General features: G+C 44.2%; 1 protein-coding gene across 2 annotated transcripts in view; it reads right to left on the minus strand.

Annotated features, from left to right (window-relative positions):
- Pacrg (parkin coregulated) overlaps window positions 1-24,335 on the minus strand; it is a 458,018-nt gene that overhangs the window by 207,120 nt on the left and 226,563 nt on the right. The window lies entirely within an intron of this gene.

The following is a 24,335-nucleotide window of genomic DNA, read 5'->3' on the forward strand; positions in this document are numbered from 1 at the left end:
AGAACCTAATGGGGAATATATATGAACGTCAATAACTAGCCAATAAGGCAGTTAGGGTCACATATGGTTTCCTGGAACATGGGTGACAGTATAATACTGGTGCCACCAAGAAGACAAGGGAGTGAATAACTCATATTCCAATCCTAAGTGGATCTTTTAATACACATATCAGTCTCCCTTGCCTTTTTTTTTTTTTTTTTTTTTTTTTTTTTTTGGTTTTTCGAGACAGGGTTTCTCTGTGTAGCTTTGTGCCTTTTCTGGAACTTGCTTTGTAGACCAGGCTGGCCTTGAACTCACAAAGATCCGCCTGCCTCTGCCTCCCAAGTGCTGGGATTAAAGGCATGCGTCACCACCGCCTGGCTCCTTGCCTGTTTCTTTAGGAGCAGAGCTGTGTCTGTGCCCCCTGGGCTGCATCCCTCACCCCCAATGTCACGGCATGGCTTCCTGCCAGACCCTCACAGCGACCTCCAGCACCACTGGGTACAGCTGGGGAGTGGGGACTAAATTCTAGGGCAGAGGACTCAGCAGGTGGGTAGGGAATCATGCACATGGAAGAGACTGGCTTTTGCCCAGCTCTCCACCATGTGGAAGAGCCAGACTGACCACTGGCAAGGTGGTAGTGTGATAGTGACTCAACACAGACACACTCATCTATGCTGCAGACGGAAGTGGCTATCCCAGAACAGTGCCAATTTCTCTGTTTCCACTTCTTTACCAATCACCCAGTTTCCTATGATCACCTACTTAAGTGACCCTCAAGAAATGCCCCCATAGTAACAAGATGTTTTCCCTCTCAGCCTTCCGGAGTCTACAGGCTCATCTCTGCTATCCACTCCTTGTCAATTTACACAGTTTATTTGATTCCAGTAAGGATGTATGGAATAGCTGCTGAATAATGGTGTTTTTAAGGTTCTCTGCACATTTCAGTGTTTTTGGAGTGATATTTTGCACACTATGGGAAATTTACTGCTATATCGCTTGGATACAAATGGTACAACATTACCTATAATTTTACCTTGTCACCTGATTCATAGTTAATTCCTATACATTTTTTACTTGTATTTTTAAGTATATATAAGAAAATCCCATGTCACTGATCACAGTCATTCTTTGTTACAGAAACTTATATTTAGCTTATTTTTTTTTTTAGAACATTGTACTTGCAGGCGTGACCTATATAATTATCAGCTTTTGTATTTTGATATGATCTAAGACTGTATTTTCATATGTTAACTTAAGTCATTTATAGGTATAGCTGTGCCTGATTTAACGCCTGTCATTTTTATGATTTCTAGTTTTATTTTTTATCTGTTTTTTCCTTTCTATTTCCCAGTTGTGTTAGGTAGATTGTGTTTTATTTATTATGTTGGATGATTCCGCAATGACTTTGAAGATAGAACAGCTTGTTGAAACACTTTATTGTAGCTATCTCTTTCTTTCTCAGGTATTTTCAGACATATATTTTTAGGGAGACAAGGAAGATAAATATCTCCTAACAAGATCACTGATGTGCTGATTTTCCTTGGGACCTTGGGATCCTGTTTTTGCTTTTCATGATTTGAGGCAATACTATGAACAACAATGATGTCAGAGTTCATGATGCCAGGAACTATCAACATTACACTGGTGTCCTTAACACAACCATGTTAAAAGTTATAACTAGCATCTCAGTGGTCAGTATGGGAAACCTGCCAGCACAGGGTGTTTAAACAACTCCCTTAAGGCCGACTGAAGCTCATAAATAATTCTAGAGCTGGGATTCAAACCCAAGCCATCTGGATATGAGACGCTGCACCGCCTTCAGGCTTTGTTGTTGCGCACACTGAGGTTCTACACTGCTACAACTTGGTGAATTGTCCTTTGTCCTTATGTCTTCATTTTCCTCATCATTATCAATGAGATTGGATGAAGTCTAATTGAATACTAACATCACTATAAAGTGTGCTGTTCATTCCTTTACTTCCTTCTTTCCTCTGACCTTGTGTTTGGAGGGCCTCCCCTACTTCCCTTATGGTGGGATTTGCTTTCCCTCTTCCATTTTTTTTTCTATTTTTATGTGCATTGGTGTTTGGCCTGCATGTAGGACTGTGTGAGGGTGTTGGGTCCCCAGGAACTGGAGTTACAGATGAGCTGCCACATGGGTGCTGGGAATTGAACCCGGGTCCTCTGGAAGAGCAGTCAGTGCTTTTAACCACTGAGCCACCTCTCCAGCCCCTCCCTCTTCCATTTTATAATGTTTCTTTAAATGACAAATACTGAGTACCCACATGACGCTGTTTCAAACAGCTGTAAGGAAAGTTCATAAAGTAACACAGAAAGAGAAGGGAGCAACCGCAGACAGGGAGAATGAATGAGAGGCTGAGTGGTGAGACTGAGAAAGAAGGGGCTAGCCTCTGTCTTCTCCTGACCTGTTTGTCACCTGCGCATCTGCTGTCAGTGTGGATCGACTGCCTTCACAGTGCACAGCACCTTGCCGTTGCATGCTGACCACACAACCTTCTTTAAATGCTGTAGGTGCTGTCCACCGGATAGGAGGTGACTTCCTTATAGAACTTCCCGCTTGCATGTCTTCTAGGGGCCCATTTTATGAGCATAATACTGCTTCCTTTTGTTCAATTTACCCAGGCCTTGGCAAACCCTCTTGGGGTCCACTCAGTATAGGGAGCTTTGTGTGCTTTAATAACATTTTATCTGACTTCTGACTTCTCTTTATTGTCCTTCCCTCCTTTCCAACCCCTCCTCTTCCATTTCTGTTTTCCCTAAATTTCTCCACGTAACAACAGGACCATTTTCACAGTAAAGTGTTTCAAAAGAATCCTCTAGAGTGATGCCTACGGCTCGCTCCTTTTACTCTCCCTTTACCCACTTTCTCACCGATTCCCTGACTTCTTTTGATCAAGGCCACCAATGATCACCTTTTATTTAATCCTCTTAGCCCTCTTCTGATCTCATTAGTACAACACAGCATCCCCATGAACTTAGCATCTTCCCTGGGCTTCCTGGTACCACATCCCCACTGCTGAGTCCCTCCTACTCCTTGAGGTGATGGACTTCCACTGCTTCTGATCAGAGCCCCACAGGGCTTCCCTGGCCTGTGCTGTGGGTGCGTTTGCATCACACTGCTCCCCCCCCTTGCCCCCGCCCAGCATGCGCACTGCTCTGGGGATTCACTTGCCCTCATCCCTCCCTACTTAGACACGTTCTTTGGATGCACATTCCTAGAGCTCATCTTGCACAAACAAAATACTAGTGGCCAGATGGCTCAAAACAGGCATGTAGGGCTGTGGAGATGGCTCAGCTGGTCAAGAGAATACTATGTGAACATGACGACCTACTTCAGACCCTCACACCCACATGAAAAGCCAGGTGCAGTGGTGTGCAACTGTAATCTCGGCATTGGAAGGGTAGAGAGAAGGGGATTCCCAGGGCCTGTTGGCCACAGATAAATCTGGAACTACAGGGTTAGTGAGAGACTCTGTCTCAAAAACCAAGGTGGAGGGCATTGAAGAAGACACCTTCCATCAACCTCTGACCTACATAACCATAACCACGCCTCTTTGTACACACACACACACACACACACACACACACACACACACACCTTAGACACGTATTTTCCCACAGTTATGGAGGCTGGAAATGTAACATCAGATGTTAACATGGCTAGGTTCTGTTGAGGGCTCTCTTCCATACTTTCGTTACCTCCCCAGGGCCATTCTTCTGCGTGGAGAGAGTGGGCTCTCAAGTTTCTGCCACTTCCCAGAAGGACACTGATACTTCTGGACTCAGTTGACTTTCATCATCTCCATCTAGGCCCAGCTCGAATTCTAGGTGCATTGTTTTTAGCACCTACTCATGGTGGATAGGGATGGAGTGGAGACAACTCAGTCCATGGGCCACTTCCCTTACCCCCAGAGTTCTCTGAGATCAAGTCTTTTCACCGAAACATCAGTTCAGTGAGGCCTCTCTGCCAACAATCCACCCTCTGTGACTTTCTCTAAATCTGTATTAAGTCTCTGGGGTCCTGTTATTCAGTGAGCTTGTCGCTGCTGAGGAGGACATGCTCATAAGAGTACTTGAGAAGACATGGAGGGTTTTCAACTTATCTATTTATTAATTATGTCTTTATTCTTTAGTGTGGGCATACCATGGTGTGCCTGTGGAGGTCAGAGGACAACTTTCAGGGATCAGTTCTCTCCTCCCATGAAGTCGGTCCCAGGGATTAAACCCAGGTCCTTGAGCTTGGCAGCAAGCTCCTTCTGCTGGACCTGGATTTGAATCCTGACCTTTTGAAGTCTACTAGGAAGTCTACTCAGCTGAGAAACTCTGGTCAGTGGTGAGAGCCTATGTTCATCCTGGGCCAGGCTATGGCCAGGGGCCCAGAGAGTGGAGAGTTTTATGTTGACCCTGAAGCAGCAAGGTATGTATACATCCCTATAAGTTTGCATATTCCACAACTTTATTCCTCAAATAAAACATGTTCTCTCTATGGGGACATATCTCATGAACTTGAGTATTTCTTTTTTCTTTTTTCTGTTTTTTTGAACTTGAGTATTTCATGACAATGTTTTGAGTATCTTAAAAGACAACCAAGATGAACCATTTAATATTTAATCTACAATCCACTAGAAGTCATGTAGGGTCTTCACAGACTGGCCTGTGTATGTCTGAAACCTTACAACCAAAGTCCCTCATTTCCAAGTACCTTCAGGTCCAACCACCCTAAAATACATTCATGGTGGCAATGACAAGGTCTGCATTATAAAAATGTAGATGTTGAGACTAATTATGACTTGGCTCAAGTCTTGAAATTGCAAATTCGGAGGTCCCTTATTTATAGTATACAGTGCTGCACCACAACTCATATGCTGTTCTAAATTACTGGCCTTGCTGGTTCATTTAGGTTTAAAAATGGCTTTTTTACAATTTATTTAACAACTAATATCTTTCTGTCTATGGAGTTTCCTGATCATAAGGTTACCAGCTCAGTGCATAATATAACGTGTATTCTTCAAGAGTCACCATAAGCACTAGTTTACACATTTGATCGTCTTTTTATGAACACCCATGAAATCCAGACCTAGAAGGAACTGTTTGGACTCGGGCAGAGCCAAGGGCTCTGTTGGACACAAGGTTCAAGTCACAGGTGCCTTACTGGACAGCAATCCAGACACGTGAAGTGTCGCATGCACAAAACCATCTTGGAATCCATGGAGACACTGTAAAGATCACGTGCTTGCACTGCCAGATGTCTAAGTCCCCGGGGACCTCCGGCTATCTCCATTAGCCTATCAAATACAGTGTTTTATCCCCAGAACGGACGTGTCTGTCAACAATGCCACACTGAATGGTAAGAAACACAGTGTGGTTAACAACTTCTGGGACATTCCGACCAGAGACTACACTCTTTCCACAGGGTTGCTTCAATTAGCAAATGGAATACAGAAAATAAATGCTGTCATAACCCATGTAATAACTCCTGAGGACACTGTTCAGAATTATAAGCTAATATATAAAGGCGAAAATTAGCTATGAATATATTATGGGCTCATATGCACTTACTATGACATTTCTAAAACAAAGCTGTTACAGTGTTCCCCACCCAGAGGCAGCCACTAACTTGTTGCAAGAAGCCTTACAAATAAGTTCTATAGGTGTGAGGTTCTGTCTGTAGATGATGAGTATAAAATACTTCACACATATGGGTCCTGTCTTTAAATGGGTATAGACACAGTCCTGGTGAATAACTTAAAATCATTTCAGCCATTTTATGTTTCAGCTATATTAAATACATAACAAAAACATATGTGTTGTGTGTGTAACTTTGACACTGGAAACTTTTTAACATGAAACGTTCTTTCTGGCATAGAAGAGAACCTGGCAGCGGGAAGGTGGCAGACAAGACAGAGATGAAGCCATACACTGCCCATCTAAACCATCAAACAGACTGTCCTAAGAACACAGGTGGAAAATGAGCTGAGCTCAGGAAATCCCCAGATGCTGGAGATGAGGATTAAATCCCATCGCCGAGGTAGGTGAAGGGCTCCAGGCGACCTCAGTTCCAGGCTGAGACAGGGTGCTGGAAACACAGCACGCCAAGAGAAGGGAACTGAGCAAGAACGCCTAGGCAGCCAAGGAACCTGAGGGCTGTTCCCTCGTTTGTAGAAACAGAAAGAGAACTTGATAGGAAACTCTCAGTGGAAAGAGTCTCCGAGAAAAAAGCCCAAAGGATGTAAAGACAAGAAATTCAGTCTCAGACAACAACAGTGACATTCACAGGGACCAGACACCAAACAAATCAAAGAGCATTAGCACTTACACAATGTGGGGGACAATTGGGGGCTGCCAATCAGAAAGCGCAGCTCCGGACAAGTTTCTACCACTCACCCTGGTGACAGAGTGACCCCCGCTACTCACTAGGCTTGTGGGTGTGGGAGTGAGTGCTGGGGCTGAGAGCTCAAAAGGAACACTTCAAAAATGCCTTTTCAAACAGCGATGCGCTATGGAGATGCCTCAGTGGATAGAGTGCTAGGAACATAAGTGTGGATTGCTGAATTTGAGCCCATGTAAAGTCGCATGTGGTCGGGTGCATCTGTAATTCCAGCACAACTACAGGGATATGCGGGAGGAGACAGGAGAATCCTTGGAAGCTCACGAGCCAGCCAACTAGCCTGGCATATGAAACAGTGAGCTACAAGCGACCCTGTCTCAAATGAGGCAAAAGGTCAGTGCTGTCACCCAAGGTGGCCTTCTGAGCTCCACACATGTACCATGGCAGATGTACTCACTCACCTGAATACACACACACACACACACACACACACACACACACACACACACACACCAAACACACACGTACATTACACACACTATAAAGTAAAATGAGAGAAAAAAATGACACTTGCTAGGAAGAAACAGCAGCATCCTTCACTGAAAACCCCTGGGTTGAGGTTTGGAGTGGCCACCGGCGAGCAGGGGGCTGGGCATCTGGATCACAGGATGGCAGCAGGAAGCAAGGCGTGAGGGAAGTGTGAAGAGTGCCTCAGCTAAGGCGGACTCTCCCAGCTCCTGGGGGTCACACAGCAGTTGGTAGAAAATCACAGCTGAGAAGCTTTTGGAATTAAAGAAAGACGCATGCGTTCAGATGAAGGATGCAGGCCTAGACGTTTTAAAGAAAAACCATGAAACTCCAAGGTCAAAGAGTTCGAAGCAACCAGAAACAAGTGACGGACTATCTATAAAGGATCAAAATTAGACTGAAGTCATAGTTCTCATTAACGGAAACCAGGAGATGGTAAAAAAAATCTAGCAGCATTCTGGGAGAACAAAAGTCTTTCAGTACAACCCCATGGAGCTGCTACCAAAACTAAGGAGAAATTCAAAGGACTTGACCAGCACTGAGGGGGCATTTCTCTAACCCGTGGCTTATCAAAGGATTTTGTTTTTAAGGTTGACTGAATACAGGGCAAAGAAGGTATACTAAATACATTGTTGAGAGGTTGGCAAGAGAGTATAACCACGGCCTATACACACCCTTTAGAAATCATCAATAAAGAGGAGCCCTGCTGCTGGGACAGCAACAGGGGGAATAGGAGAAGAACAAAATCAAGTCACGGCCAGTTCTGACAGCGATAGGGATGAGGGCGGCTATTGATTGATTACCTTTGGATCTAGTAATCATATTAAAATGCAAGGATCTCTTGAAAAATAGAAACAAAATCAACTTCCACGAGACCAGGATGGAGAAGAGGGAATTGATCAGGCTCTGAAATCCAATCGGAGGCTCATGAAACAGCCCTCTCCGAGAAGAGACAGGCATTGAGGACGTGTAAGATGAAGCTAGATATATAAACAAAGGAAGGGTAATGGGTCAAGCTGGCTCTCTAAAGACAGACTATCACAAGATACATCCTTGTTACGTATTAATTTATAATGGACATGTTCAAGATGCAAGGTGGGAAATAGGAGGCATGATAAAATCCGAGAGGAAGAATTACTTTATCAGAACATATATATACATGATACAACACATATAATATATGTAACAGCACATACATGCTGCCTATATATATATATATATATATATATATTGTCAAAATGACACACATACACACACACAAACCATCTTGACAGATTTTTTTTGACAAATAAATGCTTCACAGATATGGTATCAGGTTATATCCCCATAAGCAATAAACCAGTACCTGTGTTTCTATTGTTTATCCAGAGAGAATGTGATCTGAGGCAGATTCTTAACGATATTAGAGGTAAAAATGGCATTTCAGTGCAGCTTTAAGATGCATTTCTCTTTCTGTGAGCATAACCACCTTTCAAAGGCATTTCTGAAACACATTTGTACACTTTCTCCTGTGAATCATATTTTCCTATTCTTTGCTATTTTTCACTAAGAACCATTGGTTTTCCTTTCCGGTCTTTTGATTTTGGGATGGGGCACCATCATTTGTATGCAGAAGGAACACCTGGTTTTTCTTTTGCTAATGCAGCCATTGTCATGCCACTAAAATTTTCAATTTTTTCTGTGTTCTGAAGTTTGAATTATCATTAGAGGGGGTTTTCTCCAATTTTGTGCCATAAAGAATATAGCCAATTAGAAACCTTTCATCTTTTCTCTCTGTTTACATCATTAACATGCTGGTGACTTTTCTGGTGTGAGGGACAAGGCTCACTTTCAGCTCTGGCTCCTTTCCGGCTGGTACTCAGATGTCCGATGCACGTACAGAAACTCTACACTTACCGCAAAGGCCTTCCTGGCTTTTTCCTCTCTCCTTCGCTTGGCTGCTGGTCATGAACTTGCAACCCTTTTATTTGATTCTGAAAACTGCCCGATAGCTGTTCGTCTTTTGTAGGGTAGTAATAAACCATAGTTTTCTTTTCAACTTCTTAAAAATATAAAACTTCAAAATACATTTGAGACATAAGTCCCACTTTGTGGACCTACACAGAACTTCAAATTGGACAATAACAGAAAATGCACTCTTTGAAAACACATTCCAAATATTCTTGAAAGCTAAATATGTATTAAGCCATAAAAGGAGTCTCAAGGGAACCTAAAACATCTGTCCTGGATGTCATTTTTTTTTTTTAAAGAAAATTAAACAAAATAACACGTAGTAAGGCAAAAGCCAAACTTCTAATCCTTACCGATTTAGGAATTTAGAAACTCTTTTGAATTACTCATAAATCAACAAGAAAATCACTACAGAAAAATTTGAAGCATTGAATCACAGGGAAATTCTGTAACCCACTTGAAGAGGCATCATTTAAAAAGGGGGAACAAAAGGCAGCAGCCCAGCTCACCACAGGAGACCAGGCTCAACACTGTGGCCCCTGAAGACAACTGGACCTCATGAAAATCAAGATTCCAACATACGTTAAAAACCAGGGCCTGGTGGGTAAAACATTAGGACACTGCAACATTATATTCATGTTTTTAGACTAAATCTGAGGGAAAACGCATGAGCAGACGTGACACCCTATGGTGAAGCTTGGAAGACAGTCACTGTTACTTTATTCAGCATTGGAAAGGTTCCTGTTAATATAACAAGACAATGGAAAGAAATGAGCCTGAAAGTATGCAAGAGAGAAAGAAAATTGTTCAGTGTTGAGGCTGAGATGGCTGTCTGCAGAGCACACGCAGGGAATTTACAAACATTGTAGCCAGTGAAAGAGCTCAGAGTCCTGGCTGACTAAGAGCCAATGCACCAAAGAGAACAGCATTCCCATATGTGACTAAAAACATATGTAGGAAATGCTTTTTCAGAAGTTCACAATAGAGATAAATAAAACAAAATGAGTTCATTAAGGAATAAAATAAACACTTGATATATAAGACTTTATGGAGAAAATTAATTCATTACTGGTAGGTATAAATACAAGACAGGAAAGATCTTTAGGGATCGATGGATACATTGGCCAGCCTCATAGATGGATAGATGGAAACTTACAAAATATGGTATTCTGTGGCAATTTCTCACTGCCTGAACGGCCACTACTTTATATAAATACTGATTGCCCTGTCTAGGTGGAGGATATTAATTATGGAGTCACAAATCTGGACGTGGGATAGAAAATCAAATTCCTTTGTTCAATAACCTTATTTTAAGTTTCTGTCAAAAATGCTACCCAGACAGTTAAAGGTCAGTTGTAAGCAGATCTCGAATTTATTCACACTTAACCTTTATTATCGAGAAATTTTATGTTCGTAACTGTAGCAGTCAATGAATGATACTTTCAAGTGTAATAAATAAGAAGGAGTCCCATGTTCTGTAGCTTTGAGCTTTCCCATTCTCCATCACTTGCCAAAAAGTTAAGGTAAGGAAATTTTTAAAAACTTAAAATTAGCATTTATTTTCACCAAAGAGAAATACCAAGGGGTAAAATGTGTATAAAAATACATTGTTAGAGTGTACCTGCCCTTTATCACATTCCTGATCAATGCTACAAACAGCACACTTTCGAGAGGTGCAGGGGGATGGGTCTGGGGGTAGCATATGTTCATGGAACAAAGCAGGAAATGTGGGATAGGCCTGGAACATCTCAGCGAAATTCCAGGAACTGAGAGGAAGACACTATTGGTGGTTTCTGCCACCGGTATTCATTGTAGACCATGTCAGAGTTAACCAAAAACTGTCCTGGAATGCAGTAACATACAGTTGATTGCAATACACTCAGTCACGGAAAGAAGACAAAAGAGGTTAGCAGGGTGAGCTCAGGTGGAAATGCCCTAAGGCAAGTTCAAGAAGTCCAACTGTGTGGGGCAGTAGAGGTCTGTCTCCCACATCAGCATACTGTACATGTATTTGACAGGGGTTAGTTAGGATTTATTTGCATTATTTGTAATTGGGATTTCTCCTATATCTTAGTTAGGAAACTAAATCAAAAGTTAAAAAGAAACCAGTCACAGAAAGTATTAAGAATGGTTAGATGCCAGCACACAGCAAGGATGCCCAGGAAGGGCCTCTGCTCAGGAGAAAGGAGAAATAACGATGAGGTGGAGTGAATAGGAGACTGTGTCGTCAGGTGGAGGCTGTGACAAGACTTGAAGATGAGATTTGTCACAGTCCTGGAAAAGTGTCCCCTGAGAAAGGTCTGGTGGAAGACAGCCAGAGCTTATTCAGGAGAAGACAGTCTCTGGTTTGGGCTAATGTGACCTGGGTTAGGGGGACCTGTCAGATAGTTCTGAAAAGGCAGGAGGGCCTCTGTGTTAGGTGGAGACTGGACTAGACATTTTAGAGAAGGTTAGAGATGATGTAATAAGTGCGTGGTTATTAATGACCCAATGGGAGTTGTAGGAAGATCAGAGTTCAGGGGCGAATGTCTGAGAGTGAGGAGTCAACGGAGGTTCAGATGTGAAGCCACAGCGGCCTGAATCATGGTTGTGATCTCTAACACCGGCAAGAAAGAAATGACGGAAAAGGATGTCTGTCTGTCTCTCCATCTCTATCTGTCTATCTATCTATCTATCTATCTATCTATCTATCTATCTATCTATCTACCTATCTATCACTTGTCTGTCTTATCTATCTATCATCTGTCTGTCTATCTATCTATCTATCTATCTATCTATCTATCTGTCTGTCTGTCTGTCTATCTGGGGAGGAATAGAGGAATGTTGAGCAGGGTTATGTGATTAACTAGACATGGAGAGTGGAGGACAGGATGGAATACATATGACAGCTATATCTCCAGCATTTGGGACAGATGGCAGGACACTGACTATCAGAATCAGGAGCTTCACAGTGACTGGGGTTACAGGCCATGGGTTCAACTTGAGATTCAGGATGAGGCTGGGTGGATGCAACCAAAGACTTAAGAGGCATGCAGAGAACTAGCATGGCAGACAGCAGAACATCTGCTCAAGGCCCTGGTGGTCAGAGGGGCACAGGAGAGATCCTTGTGAGAAGTTCTGGGTTTCTCCTCATTCAGAAGACAAGGAGGTCAAATTGATGCCTAAAGAGGAAAGAATCATGCAAGTGGACAGTGCTTATGACTTGGCCTGAAGGAAAGTGATGGGTTAGAAGTCTGGCCATGTGCCACAGAGGAAGAGATTACTGGAAACCGGAAGACGTGGCTGAGTATTGGCAGGCAGCCACACAAGAGGGACACACAAGTCTTGGCACTAGAAGCATTTCTGGAGAGACTTGATCCATGTTATGGGGAGGGACCATCATCAGGACATTCGGACCCGCATTTCTTCCTCCCAAATACTGTAGCGCTGCCAGACCTGAGGATGGATCTTGGGACTTCCCAGACCTCAGACTCTCCAGGTCTCTGAGTGCCATCCTCTGTGGGACTTGGGGGTGTTTCATGTGACACCAGCAGGTGTGGATGGGCACTGACAGGTGAGAACTCTAAGACACTGTTGTTCAGAATATTTTCACAAATCTATCACTTAACATTCCATTTTATTTCTTTCTAGCAAGAAGACATGTCTTGGCATTTTCAGATGGCACGCTGCTTGTGTTCTGTGTGACTCTAAGTAGATTACCTATACGCTCCTCTCCAAGCTCTAAAAGAATCCAACTGCTTAACTTAATGGGTCATTTTGGAGCATGGGACAGCTCAAAAAGGTGGCACAGATGGCAGATCCATTGTGAAAGCTTGTTAGGGGATGTGCCAGCCAATTACAAAGAGCATGCCAGCTACTGTGTCTGGCAAGTTGCTGATGGGAGCCATGGGTCCTCAGAAATGTACTCTGCATAGAAGGTGGGAGAGGTACTGGCCCTGGGCTTCTGCCTGTTCCTAGACACAAGTAAGATCATGGGCAAGCTAACCACTTCACGTCTCAGTTTCCCCATCTGTTAAGTAGGGCAATGATCACACTTGGACTGCTGAGAGTCAAATCGAACAAAAGCTGAGGTGTACATCTGTGTAACAGAAGGGCACGGAGAAATAAAAGCTAGAAAATGACTGTGGAGAATTTGTTGCTTTTCCATTGTGTCCTGACTGCTTCTGTCTTAGGTAGGGTTATATTGTGGTGATAAAACACCGTGACCGAAAGCACATTGGGGAGGAAAGGGTTTACTTGGCTTACACTTCCACATCACAGTTCATCATCAGCGGAAGTCAGGACAGAGATTCAGGCGGGGCAAGAACCTGGAGGCAGGCGCTGATGCAGAGGCCATGGGGGGGTGCTGCTTACTGGCTTGCTCCTCAAGGCTTGCTCAGCCTGCTTTCTTATAGAACTCAGGACCACCAGCCCAGGGATGGCTCCACCTCTGCTGATGACAGCCAGCGAAGGGTAGATGTCACTTGTGAAGGACGTGAGCTAAAGCCCAGAGAGTTCATGGGGTAAAGTGAGAGGACACTGGTGTCTGCCGGTGACGCAGGGGACTTTGAAGCAGGTCAAAATACCCCTTCAAAACTCCCATTCTTAGGAGTTTTCATGGAATCACAATAAATCTAAGGAATAAGAATGTGAAATGCGGGAAATTACATCCTTACCATAATAAAGTACTTTATAAAACTTATTTGGAGTAAAAACACATCTGTGTTCATAAAATACTACAGATATGTTCTAAAATGATTAAGTGGTAACACACAATGTTAACGGGAGTCACATTGGTTAATAAGGGCATCTGCTAATGTTAAAAAAGAAAACAAGCTATCTATCTAGTGTGGTACCTCTGCTTTCAGAGCTTCACTGTGGGACACGCACCCCATGGTGCTTTTTACAGTACAGTATTAATAATCAGGTTATCTGGATGCTTTGGGGTTGTATTCTAGTAGCACGTGGGGAAATAGGACCAGTATAAAAGTTCATAATGCTGGGAACACACACGCTAAAGAGTTTGGAGAATGCTGCTATATTTTCTCTGTTTAATTGTTCGTCTCTAGGTATAAAGAGAAATTTCCTGACACAGCGGACATTTCTCCAACCCACGAGAAGGGACGCATCTGTGTGCGTCAAGCTCTGTGGTGTACGGTCTTCTCTACTCTCTGTAATCCCATCTCTAAGTTCCCTCTACCATCTCTTCCCTTTGCTCATGAGTTCTCCAAACTGTGCTGAATTCTGATTAATAGCTTTTTCTCGGCCCTTAAGTATGTCTGGCTGGGCCACTGTGTGCCTGCTGGAAAAACGAAGCGCGGGCTCACTGTGTGCTTCTTTAGGACTGGGCGGGACTGCTTCACCGGTGGTGTTGAGCTCAGTGGCCTTGTGTGCATTTCCATCAAACTCCACTGAAGAAAATGGCTACTTATTAACTATCTGTGGCATAATGAGCAGCTGAAACCCAAACTTTCTGATTTCTAAATGTGATTGTGCTTCAGTGTTCCCCTTCCCCATGGGCCTCCTTTATATCCAGCCCAATCAATCTTCCCTGTCCTCTCTGGGGATGGGGAGGGGAACCCTGTGTCATTTATACATGTTTCCAGCAGAGGGTTTTTCCTTCCTTTCTTCCTTTCTTTTCTTCCTTCCTTCTTCCTCCCTTCCTCCCTCCCTCCCTCCCTCTCTCCCTCCCTCCCTCTCTCCCTCCCTCCCTCCCTCCCTCCCTCCCTTCCTTCCTTTCTTTCTTATTTTGCCAGTACTAGGGATTGACACTAGGGCCTCATGCATGTGAGGCAAATCTCCCACTGAGCTACACACAGCCCAGTCCACTTAGGACATTTAATGCCACAAATTTGCTTACATTCTTGACTCCCTGCACTGTGAGCCCTGGAAAGCAGATTCTACTCACTGTTTTGATCTGCACCGTCACATGAACTCCTGGTACAAGCTACCTTGCATTTGGCAAATGGTCAAATCACCAGATTCTCAAATGACTTCCCCAACAGGATCTGTCCTCTCTCATTCATGCTCCAGGGTGTGGTCTAATCTCCCTTCTAAAAATACCATGTCCATGGACCTCAGCCATGAAAGGCCTCCACTGTCTATGTGCAAGGGTGGTATCTAAACCCTGGACCACCCACGCTTGGCTCTTACACTGTCCATGGGTTCCCCTTCTAGCTTCACTATGATATTCCCTTTATGTCCTCAGTTCCAGTTGCAGCAAATAGGCCCCTCTGTGCGGAATATGCCCTGGACTCCTGGAATGCTCCCCCGCCTTTCTCCATTCCTTGTGAACTCTTACACATCACCCAAGTGCCCCACCTCCTCCCTGTCTCTGTGCCAAGTTAGCTATGTGACCTTGTGCAAGTCACGTTTGGGTCCCTCATTCAAAAGGGATGTTAGCAGTACAGACTTCAGCCATCTTTGGTAAATAACACTATTGGTTCATTCGTGTCAACCTCTAAGCAGTGACCGGCACATGTGCGGCATCATTACTAACACTTTACTGTAATAGCATTAGACACATTATAATTACACGAGCAATTAATGAATGTGTACTCAAATATTTACCTGGATTCCAGTAGGAATTAAGCCTCTTGTGGCCTTTCTAGTTGGAGCAGGGGCTCTGAAGGAGCGGGAGAGAGAATGAAAGCTAATGGCCAGCATCACACTCCCCAGATCCTGCACACCGGGTGGAGGCTGCTCACATGTGCGTGCCTCATGTATGGACACGCACCTGTGTGAATACAGTGCGATGCAGACAGAGCCTGAAGAAAACCTGGAGGGTGCCTGTATATACTGGCAGAAGACAACAACTGCCTGCGGCACTTGGTTTCTCAGGGGATGGGCCAGGACAGAGACTGGTGGACAATATGCCACATTGCTAAACCATCAGCACTAGTGTGAGGCGGGCTGTGGAGTCAGCCTGCAGCCAGGCTTCAGTAACATCATCAGGTATCTTCGATGCTAAAAGAACAGATAAAGGACCAGCTCCAGCCATGGGAACGTTAGCCTTGGACACAAGAATGGAGGCTCCACCTGGGACCCTAGGTGAGATAACCTACTAGTAGGATGTCTGAGGTTACAGGGGAAGGGAAAGAGGGCAAGGTGAAGTTGATGCCACATGCTACATCCCACGGAGTCCACTGCTGCCCATACTCGGTGACGCCAAGGGGAAGACAGTGAAGGAAGGGAGGGAAGCGATGCCTTAGGAGAAAGACTTGCTCCCTGCACCCACTGCCCGGAGACACTCTCCGGAGCAGCTCGGGGATAGGCAGAGACAGTGGAACACTGGCATGGTTTGTAAAAGTGGGGTTGTAATTCCCATCACCACCAGGTGCTCACCCCCCCACACTCACACACTCAAACACATTCACACATATACACACATTCACACACACACTCATACACATTCACACTCACACATACACACACTCATACACATTCACACACACACACTCATACACACACATACACACAATCATAAACACATTCATACACTCATACTCATAAACACATTCACACACTCACACACACTCATAAACACATTCACACATATACACACATTCACACACAGTTTCATACACATTTACACTCACACATACACACACTTACACACACACTCATACACATTCACACTCACACATACACACACTCATACACATTCACACATATATACACATACACTCATACACACATACAGACACACACACACTCTTACAATTTACACAACACTCACACAGACCTGCCTTTGTGTCTATATTTGACCCAGCCCAGGATCTGTCACACAGATCTGGATGAAAATATTAATAGACAAATGAATTAAAATGAATCTGCTTTTTAATTTACACTCCTCTTTATGGATCAAACATCATCCATTTCATTTTTTTCCCCTGGAAATTTCTTCAAAATAATATGTCAAGCAAGCATTGGTTTCAGACTTCCTGGATCTGGTCATCTGGGATAACAAGCCATTTTGTATGACTTTAAATCCTTCATTTCAATCTCCTTTGGATTCTCCAGTGAGAACTAACATCCTAGTCAGGTAAAATGACTCGCCCAAAGGCAGAGAGTGACTGAATGGTCCTCTCATCAATCCTAACTTATTTAGGCCCATTGTTCTTTCTCAACTGAAAGGGGTTTTTGATTTCATTTCGTTTCCTGTACTTCCATTTCGTGAAAAGTGCCAAACAAGGCTCCATTATTAGGCCCATCAGACCCTGCCTCATGGCGGGCTCTGTGTTATGACCCACAGTACAGCCAGCATTCCAGGGACACCACTGGTGATGGGGTCGGGACTCGCGGTCACAGGAAGTTTCTTTCTCTCTTTTTTATTCTGCGGGGTTAGCTGGGCCACTTTCTCGCACATAGAGAACGTACTTTGACTGTATCTCCCCCTGTCCCATTATTCCCCTTTTCGCCTCTTCCCTCATTAGTATGCATCCCCTGTGTAGCTTTAACTCAAGTTCATGCCATTAGTATGTATATGATTTATGCATCTGTAACATTTAGGACCCAAAGATAAGAGGAAGAATGCAGTTTTTGTGTTTCTGAAACTGACTTAATTCACTTAACACGGTTCTCTCCATTTGCACCCATTTCCCTGCATCAACATAGGCTCTTTATAAAACATGTTCCAGTGTTTACACCAGCCTCATTTTTTTTGCCTGTTGATGACACCTGTATTGGTTTCAGTACTTGGCTTTGAGAACAGTGCTGTGTAAACTGATAACCAAGTGTCTCTGTGACATGGTGACTTTTGGGGGAACCTCAGAAACAAGCACTCGGAGGCTGTCTGGAACTCAGCGCTGTGACTCACTGGACTGCACAGACTTTGGGTGGAGAAAAGTCCTCTTCACATGAAAATCTTTGCCTCTGTGTATATGCCTGGTCTTGACTAGTCAGCCAAAGGCAGACACTCACACACTCTTGGCCTGGCCCTGCGACTCTGCAGTGTACAACCAAATGAGATTTGATTACCTTCAGAGTCAGGAGAAAGCACAAACCAAGAGACCCATGAAAAGGCTTCTTTCACCGCCTCACTCCGGCTGATTTTCTTCTGGCTGCACACAGATTTTGGCTTCTATTTCCTACACATTTCTCCACCTTTCCCTTTCTTTGTACATGCTCTCCTCTGCTGGCCCCCATTTACCTCTGTAAGCACACCCAACAAAAACCTCCTTAGTCGTATGAATTGAGCTTTTTCAAAAACACAGTATCAAAATCAAGTGCTCGGTTGATTGAATTCAGCAGTGGAGTCAAGCATCCAGGTGGCTTCCAGCTATCCTCTGTGGCACATAGAATGGACTACCTGGTTCGCCTCCTGAGCACAGAATGGTTGTGCGCCAGGGAATTTTATGTCAGCTTTACACAAGCTAAAGTCGCCTGAGAGGAGGGATCCTCAATGAAGGAAACGACTCTATAAGAGCAGGCTGTAGGACATTTTCTAAATTAGTGATGGATGTGGGAGGGCCTAGTCCACTGTGGGTGGTGCTATTCCTGGGCTGGTGGTCCTGGGTTCTGTAAGAAAGAAGTCTGAACAAGTCAGCTTGCCTCCAGGTTCCTGCCCTGTTTGAATTCCTGTCCTGATTCACTTCAATGATGGACTATGATGTGGAAGTGTAAGCCAAATAAACCCTTTCCTCCCCAACTTGCTTTTGGTCATGGTGTTTCATTACAGCAATAGATTAAGACAGGTTGCAAGCACTCCAAGAGTCACATAGTATCATCCAAAAGAACAAAGGAAGACCTTGTTGTCTCTTTTTCTCAGAAACAAGTCCTCTTCTTTTTCATTCGTAGAACTGAGCTGGAATTCCATCCTAACTAACATCTAACAAATCACCATCAATGCAAATGCAGTCACCAAGCCCCATGGCCTTGAAGAAGGGAGAGCAGGTGGTGTGAGAGGACACTAAGACTTCTGTGGACAGCAAGCAAGACCGATGAAGTTCATCATGAAAAGGCCTTGATTCCAGAAACAAACCAGACCACCCTGGGCATGGTAGGCCTCACCGCTACTGGAACATATCACTACCTTGGCAAGTTCAAACAGCATGCCAGACGTCCAAAACAACTTTACGCCAGAAAACTGGTTATCTACACAGAGAAGAATAAAATTAGATCCATCCCTTTCACTTTGCATAAAAATCAATCCAAAATGGATCAAAGACCTTAATTTAAAAATTTGAAACACAGAAAGTGTTAGAGGAAAACATAGGGGACACTTCTCAAGATGGTGCTATTGGCAAGGACTTTCTGGACAGACCTTCAGGAGTGCAGGAAGCAGCCCAAGTGTGAGTAGATGGGACTCTACAGTTAAAAAGTTTCTACACAGGCTGGGTGGCGGTGGCACACGCCTTTAATCCCAGCACTCGGGAGGGAGAGCCAGGCGGATCTCTGTGAGTTCGAGGCCAGCCTGGTCTACAGAGCGAGATGCAGGAAAGGCGCAAAGCTACACAGAGAAACCCTGTCTCGAAAAACCAAAAAACCAAAAAACAAAACAAAAAAAAAGAAGTAAAGAAAGAAGAAAAAAGAAAAGGAAAGGAAACTGCAAACTCCTTCACGTACGGATGCTAGGGCATAATGTATATATGTGAAGAGCAGGAACTGTGGGTGGAGTGTAACACGTGGGAAGGAGATAAGATGGGGTCACGTGTTAGGTGATGAACAAGAACCGAGTGCAGGCAAAAAGACACGTGAGCCATGAAAGAGGACATGAAACTGGCTGGTATTCCAGTTTCAACTCTCATGGTTGTTTCTCCTCGTGTGGCAGATAAGTTCATTAAAAATGTCATTCATTGGTGGCGCAGGTGCAGAACCACAAACAAAGCTCCGTGGCTTCAGAACGGCCACTCTACCCATACCAAAGGTCACTGAGAGGCAGAGTTTGAGAGTGGACAAGTGCTTCAGCGGTTATCCTAATCTTGCTGTTTGTTTATTTATTTATTTATTTATGAGTTCACTCTAATGATGTGATTAAAAAAAGAAGAAGAGAAAAAACTTCAAAATGAATCTAGCAGGCTAAAATCAAAGTGTGGTGGGTTCTCTGATTCATAGAAAAGCCTGTGCTTGCCTGCTTGAGCTGCTAAAGGGCCTGCACTCATCAGCTCAGACCCCGTCCCCAAAGTCCACCACTCATCCTCTGCTTCCCTGGTCACACCCCTTCCTTCTGTCTGAGCTTTGTGTCTCCCCTCTGTGAGGACGAGCTGCTGTGCTCCCAAGGGGTCCACCTCTGCATCCAGGACCCTTGATTTCATCATCTGTGCTGTGCAGGATGCTATAGTCAGTTGCAAGGTTTGGAGACTATTTAAAAATCCCTAACATCTGTCTGTTTACACGGTTGAGGGTTACAAAATAACATTCAGCAAATTTCAGAAAAAAAATACCTGAAATATAAAAAAAATCCAAAATATTGAAATTGGAGGGATAGAACTGGCACAAGAAAAATAATTGAGATGATTTGAGATTAGCAGGCACATAACATTGATAAAGACTTACGGTTTCATTTAAGGAAAGAATTACAGATATCATTGTTATTTAATCATTTTCGATCACTTAAACTGCTACATAAAAACCAGAATTTTTATCAGTTAATTAAATTTAAAATACTGTTCACGGAGCCAGTTTTGCTCACTGACAGGAGAGTGGAAGTAAAATGTCAGGTGTGGAGGCAGGCCCCTGTGAGCAGCTGGCTCCTTCCCCTGGGATCCCAGGGCCACAGGAGTGGCAGTATTAAAACATACATTGATGGCAATATGTCGACATTGTCTGATGCATGATGACCTACCCATCCCAGAGCTCCTCCCAAAGTCTGCACGACAGCAGGGTTTGTCTCAAGAAGTTCATCTTAGATCATTGTCATCTGCTGTGACATCTCTGTGTCCGGGTACTCTGTGTCCCGGCACATGCCTCTTTGTGAGGCTTCTGGCCATGTCAAATATTTTCTCAATGCTCCCATGAGCCTGTATTAAATATTCTTGTCACAAGACGCCCTCCCTGCCCACTAGGAACAGACTGTTAAAGAGACACAGCTAGTACATAGATTGCTTCAGAAGACTGAGCTCCACCGGGAATGTGGAACCTGACCAGCAGGAGTCCTAGCTGGCTTGACTCTCTCATCAGGTCACTAGACAGTAGCAACAGTGGGGTAAGATTCACTTTTAAAAATTTTTCTTATATTTCTTTTCTAATCTAGCACTCATTTGTTTATGCATTTTCTTGAATTTTTTGTTATTACAAATGTTAGTATTCATTCTATAAAGTCATTCTTGTGTGTGTATATGTGTATGTGCTTATAGGTACATTTTTGTCTATGTGTGTAAATGTGTATGGGTGTGTTTATGTGTAGCTAGAGTTTTCCTGCCTGGCCCACAGTCAGGACAAATCTCTGACACCCGCCAGTCCCACAGCCATTCAGACCCGACCAAGTAAACACAGAGACTTATATTGGTTACAAACTGTATGGCCGTGGCAGGCTTCTTGCTAACTGTTCTTGCAGCTTAAATTAATCCATTTCTATTAATCTATACCTTGCCACGTGGCTTGTGGCTTACCGGTACTTTACATCTTCCTTGTCCTGATGGCGGCTGGCAGTGTCTCCCTCACCCAGCTTCCTGTTCTCTCAATTCTCCTCTCTGTTAGTCTCGCCTATACTTCCTGCCTGGCCACTGACCAATCAGTGATTTATTCATTGACCAATCAGCAACACATTTGACATACAGACCATCCCACAGCATTTATGTGCATGTGTTTGTGTATGGATGTGTGTATGGATGCATGTATGTGTTCATGAGTGTGTCTGTGTATGTATGGGTGTGAGTATGTGTATATTTATGTGTGTATGGGTGTGCATGTGTTCATGTGTGGGTCATGTTATAGACATGAATGTCTTGGCTAGAGGTCAACATCAGGTGTTGTTCTCAATCTGTGCATTTCAGGATGTCTCAGTCAATCCAAAGCTCACCCACTGGCTAGGCTGGCTGGCCAGTGAGCTGCAGGGATCCTGCTGTCTCTGGTCCCTGGTGCTGTGGTTATGGATGCCCACCACTGTGCCTGGTGTTTTGTTTTAAACATGGGTTCTAAGGACCCAAACTTGGGTTTTCATGCATGTGCAGCAAGTACTTTTCCAGCAGCCATCTTGTCCTATAAAGCTCTACCACCAAAGCAACCTCATACTTAGAAATAATATATTCAGTGACACATTAACCTGTATTAGAGTAAGTGGTACCCATGATTGGACAAATTCCATCCCTGTGAGAAGTGAGGTGCATGGTAGCTCAGGTTGTAATTAACTACCCTTTACTCCTTAGCGTGACACAAACACATAGAAGAAACACTTAGCTGACTCTTGTCTGAACAGGAAAGACATTGCCTAGCTGTGTACATATAATTTTCCCTCTGGCTTCTCACTTTTGAAGTCTTACAGAAGGCTTTCAATGAGATAAACATCTCCATGTCCCCTCCTCATCAAATTCAATTTTTGAAAGGCAGAAATTATTTCTGCTACCAATTGCCCAAGCTAGACACCTCTGCATTTGTCAAATGACCATCGAGCTGCCAGCTCCGCTCGTGTGTCCTGGGCCCTGCTGCAGGCTTTCCAGGCTCTACAGTTGCCCGGCGCTTTGGACAGCAACCCCAGTCCCTGTTCTGCTTGTCTCTACAAGTTGAAGGCAAAACTTCAGACTTGAAATTCTGAAGGAAATGAATCCTAACAGTGGGCGTTTGGAACACTTGAAGCACGTCTGCATCCACATTGTATTCTCAAAATTTCAATTTTGTAGTAAGCATTAAAGGTTGCCCAAGAAAGGAAGCCTGCTGGGAGAGCTAAATAGACATGTTAACTTTTCATTTACTTGAAAATAATGTCTACATGCATTGCACTCCATCTGTAAGTAAAGTTGAAAATATAAGAAAAATAAAAACCTGGGAAAGAATGTTGATGACAAGAATGTGCCCAAACTCGCTCCCTTGTGCTCGTAACAGAAGCAAAGCCTCAAGAAAATAGAAGTTGGAAATCATCTAAGCCAATTTGGTCTCAATTTGTTATATAAATAAATCACAACCAGGACAAATACGAGAAAAGTTTTTCATTCCAAATTCCTGTCTTGCCTCACACTTTTAAAATGTCTAATTGCATGACGAAAAATGGCAGCTGATCCATGTGAGTATGAGTTCCCCACCACAGCTAATTCTGTGACATGATGGTGGATGACTCACTGGAGCAGGTAATTAAAACTGGCAGGCTGCCAACTTGGTAGGGCTTCGCAGTTCCTGGGACTCTCGCCTGTGGGTAAGAGGGGCTCCTTGGTCAGACCACCAGGCTAGACTTCCTCATCACAGCCAGGAGGCCCAGGCACCCTTCTCTGTGACCGAGCCTGCACCTGCACTCCCAGGCTTTTACCAGCACTAGCAAGGGTCAGAAAGTAAGAAGGAGATTGAAAGTGAGGCACCAGATGCATCAGCGAGACTGGTGTGTCTTCCCTTTCTGTCTGGAGTCTGCCGTGTGGGAACTCAAGTGTGTCCCTCTCTTAGCGTCTGGCCATCCCACTAGACACAGTTCCAGGCAGCAGGGACCAGTCTATCTTCTTCTTTTTTTTTTTTTTTTTTTTTGGTTTTTCGAGACAGGGTTTCTCTGTGTAGCTTTGTGCCTTTCCTGGATCTCGCGCCGTAGACCAGGCTGGCCTCGAACTCACAGAGATCCGCCTGCCTCTGCCTCCCGAGTGCTGGGATTAAAGGCGTGCGCCACCACCGCCCGGCCAGTCTATCTTCTTTATCATGAAATTCCCAACTCAAAGTACAGCACGTGTTATGGAACACATCAGTAAATACTTGCTGAAAGTGGAAATGAAGCCACCAAGTCCATTTTCCTCCCTAGGGCCAGCGACAGGGTGATCCACTGGGCCAGGCAGAATGCTGACTGACTCTAAAGGCGCTAAGAAGCTCAGTAAGGCGCACTTACCAGGTAGCATATAACTTCTTAAAAAGCAAAGGGTCTTGAAAGAGGAACTTCCATGCTTTAGAATGTTAAACCTGATGCAATGTGGTGATAAAATTATAAAAGGTGAATTACATTTCCTGTCTAAGGCACGATCCTCATATCTGAAGGCAGAGGCTGCTCCCCTAAGGGCAGGGGAGGACTCCAGCCCAGGCGAGGTCTGAAGCTGGTAACACAGGGAGGGTTGCTCTTAGGTGCAGAGAGCTCTGGGTGCCAAGGCTGAGGCTGAGAGTGGGGGGCTTGGGAGAAAGGAGCTGCCAGGTGATGCGGGGAGTTTAGGAATTATTCAGAAGAGGATGGAAAACTGTAGTCAACAGACCGAGGGGCCGGATGTATTTCAGCAGGAAGGCACAGTCACACTGCTGTGAGAGCGGTAGGCCACAGAGGTGCACATTTGGAGTAGATACAAACGTTTTCCACGGATGCTGTTATTAGAAATGGGGCCCGAGCCTTTTCAGGGCAGACATACCAAATAGGTATTTATGGGATAGAGGCTAAAGACTGAACTAAAGGATTTAAAGTGAGGATGGAGAAGGGGGGGGCAATGAAGATCCC

The sequence above is a fragment of the Peromyscus californicus genome, unplaced genomic scaffold, assembly GCF_007827085.1.
Source record: "Peromyscus californicus insignis strain IS unplaced genomic scaffold, ASM782708v3 Scaffold_22__1_contigs__length_63687245, whole genome shotgun sequence".
NCBI lineage: Eukaryota > Metazoa > Chordata > Mammalia > Rodentia > Cricetidae > Peromyscus > Peromyscus californicus.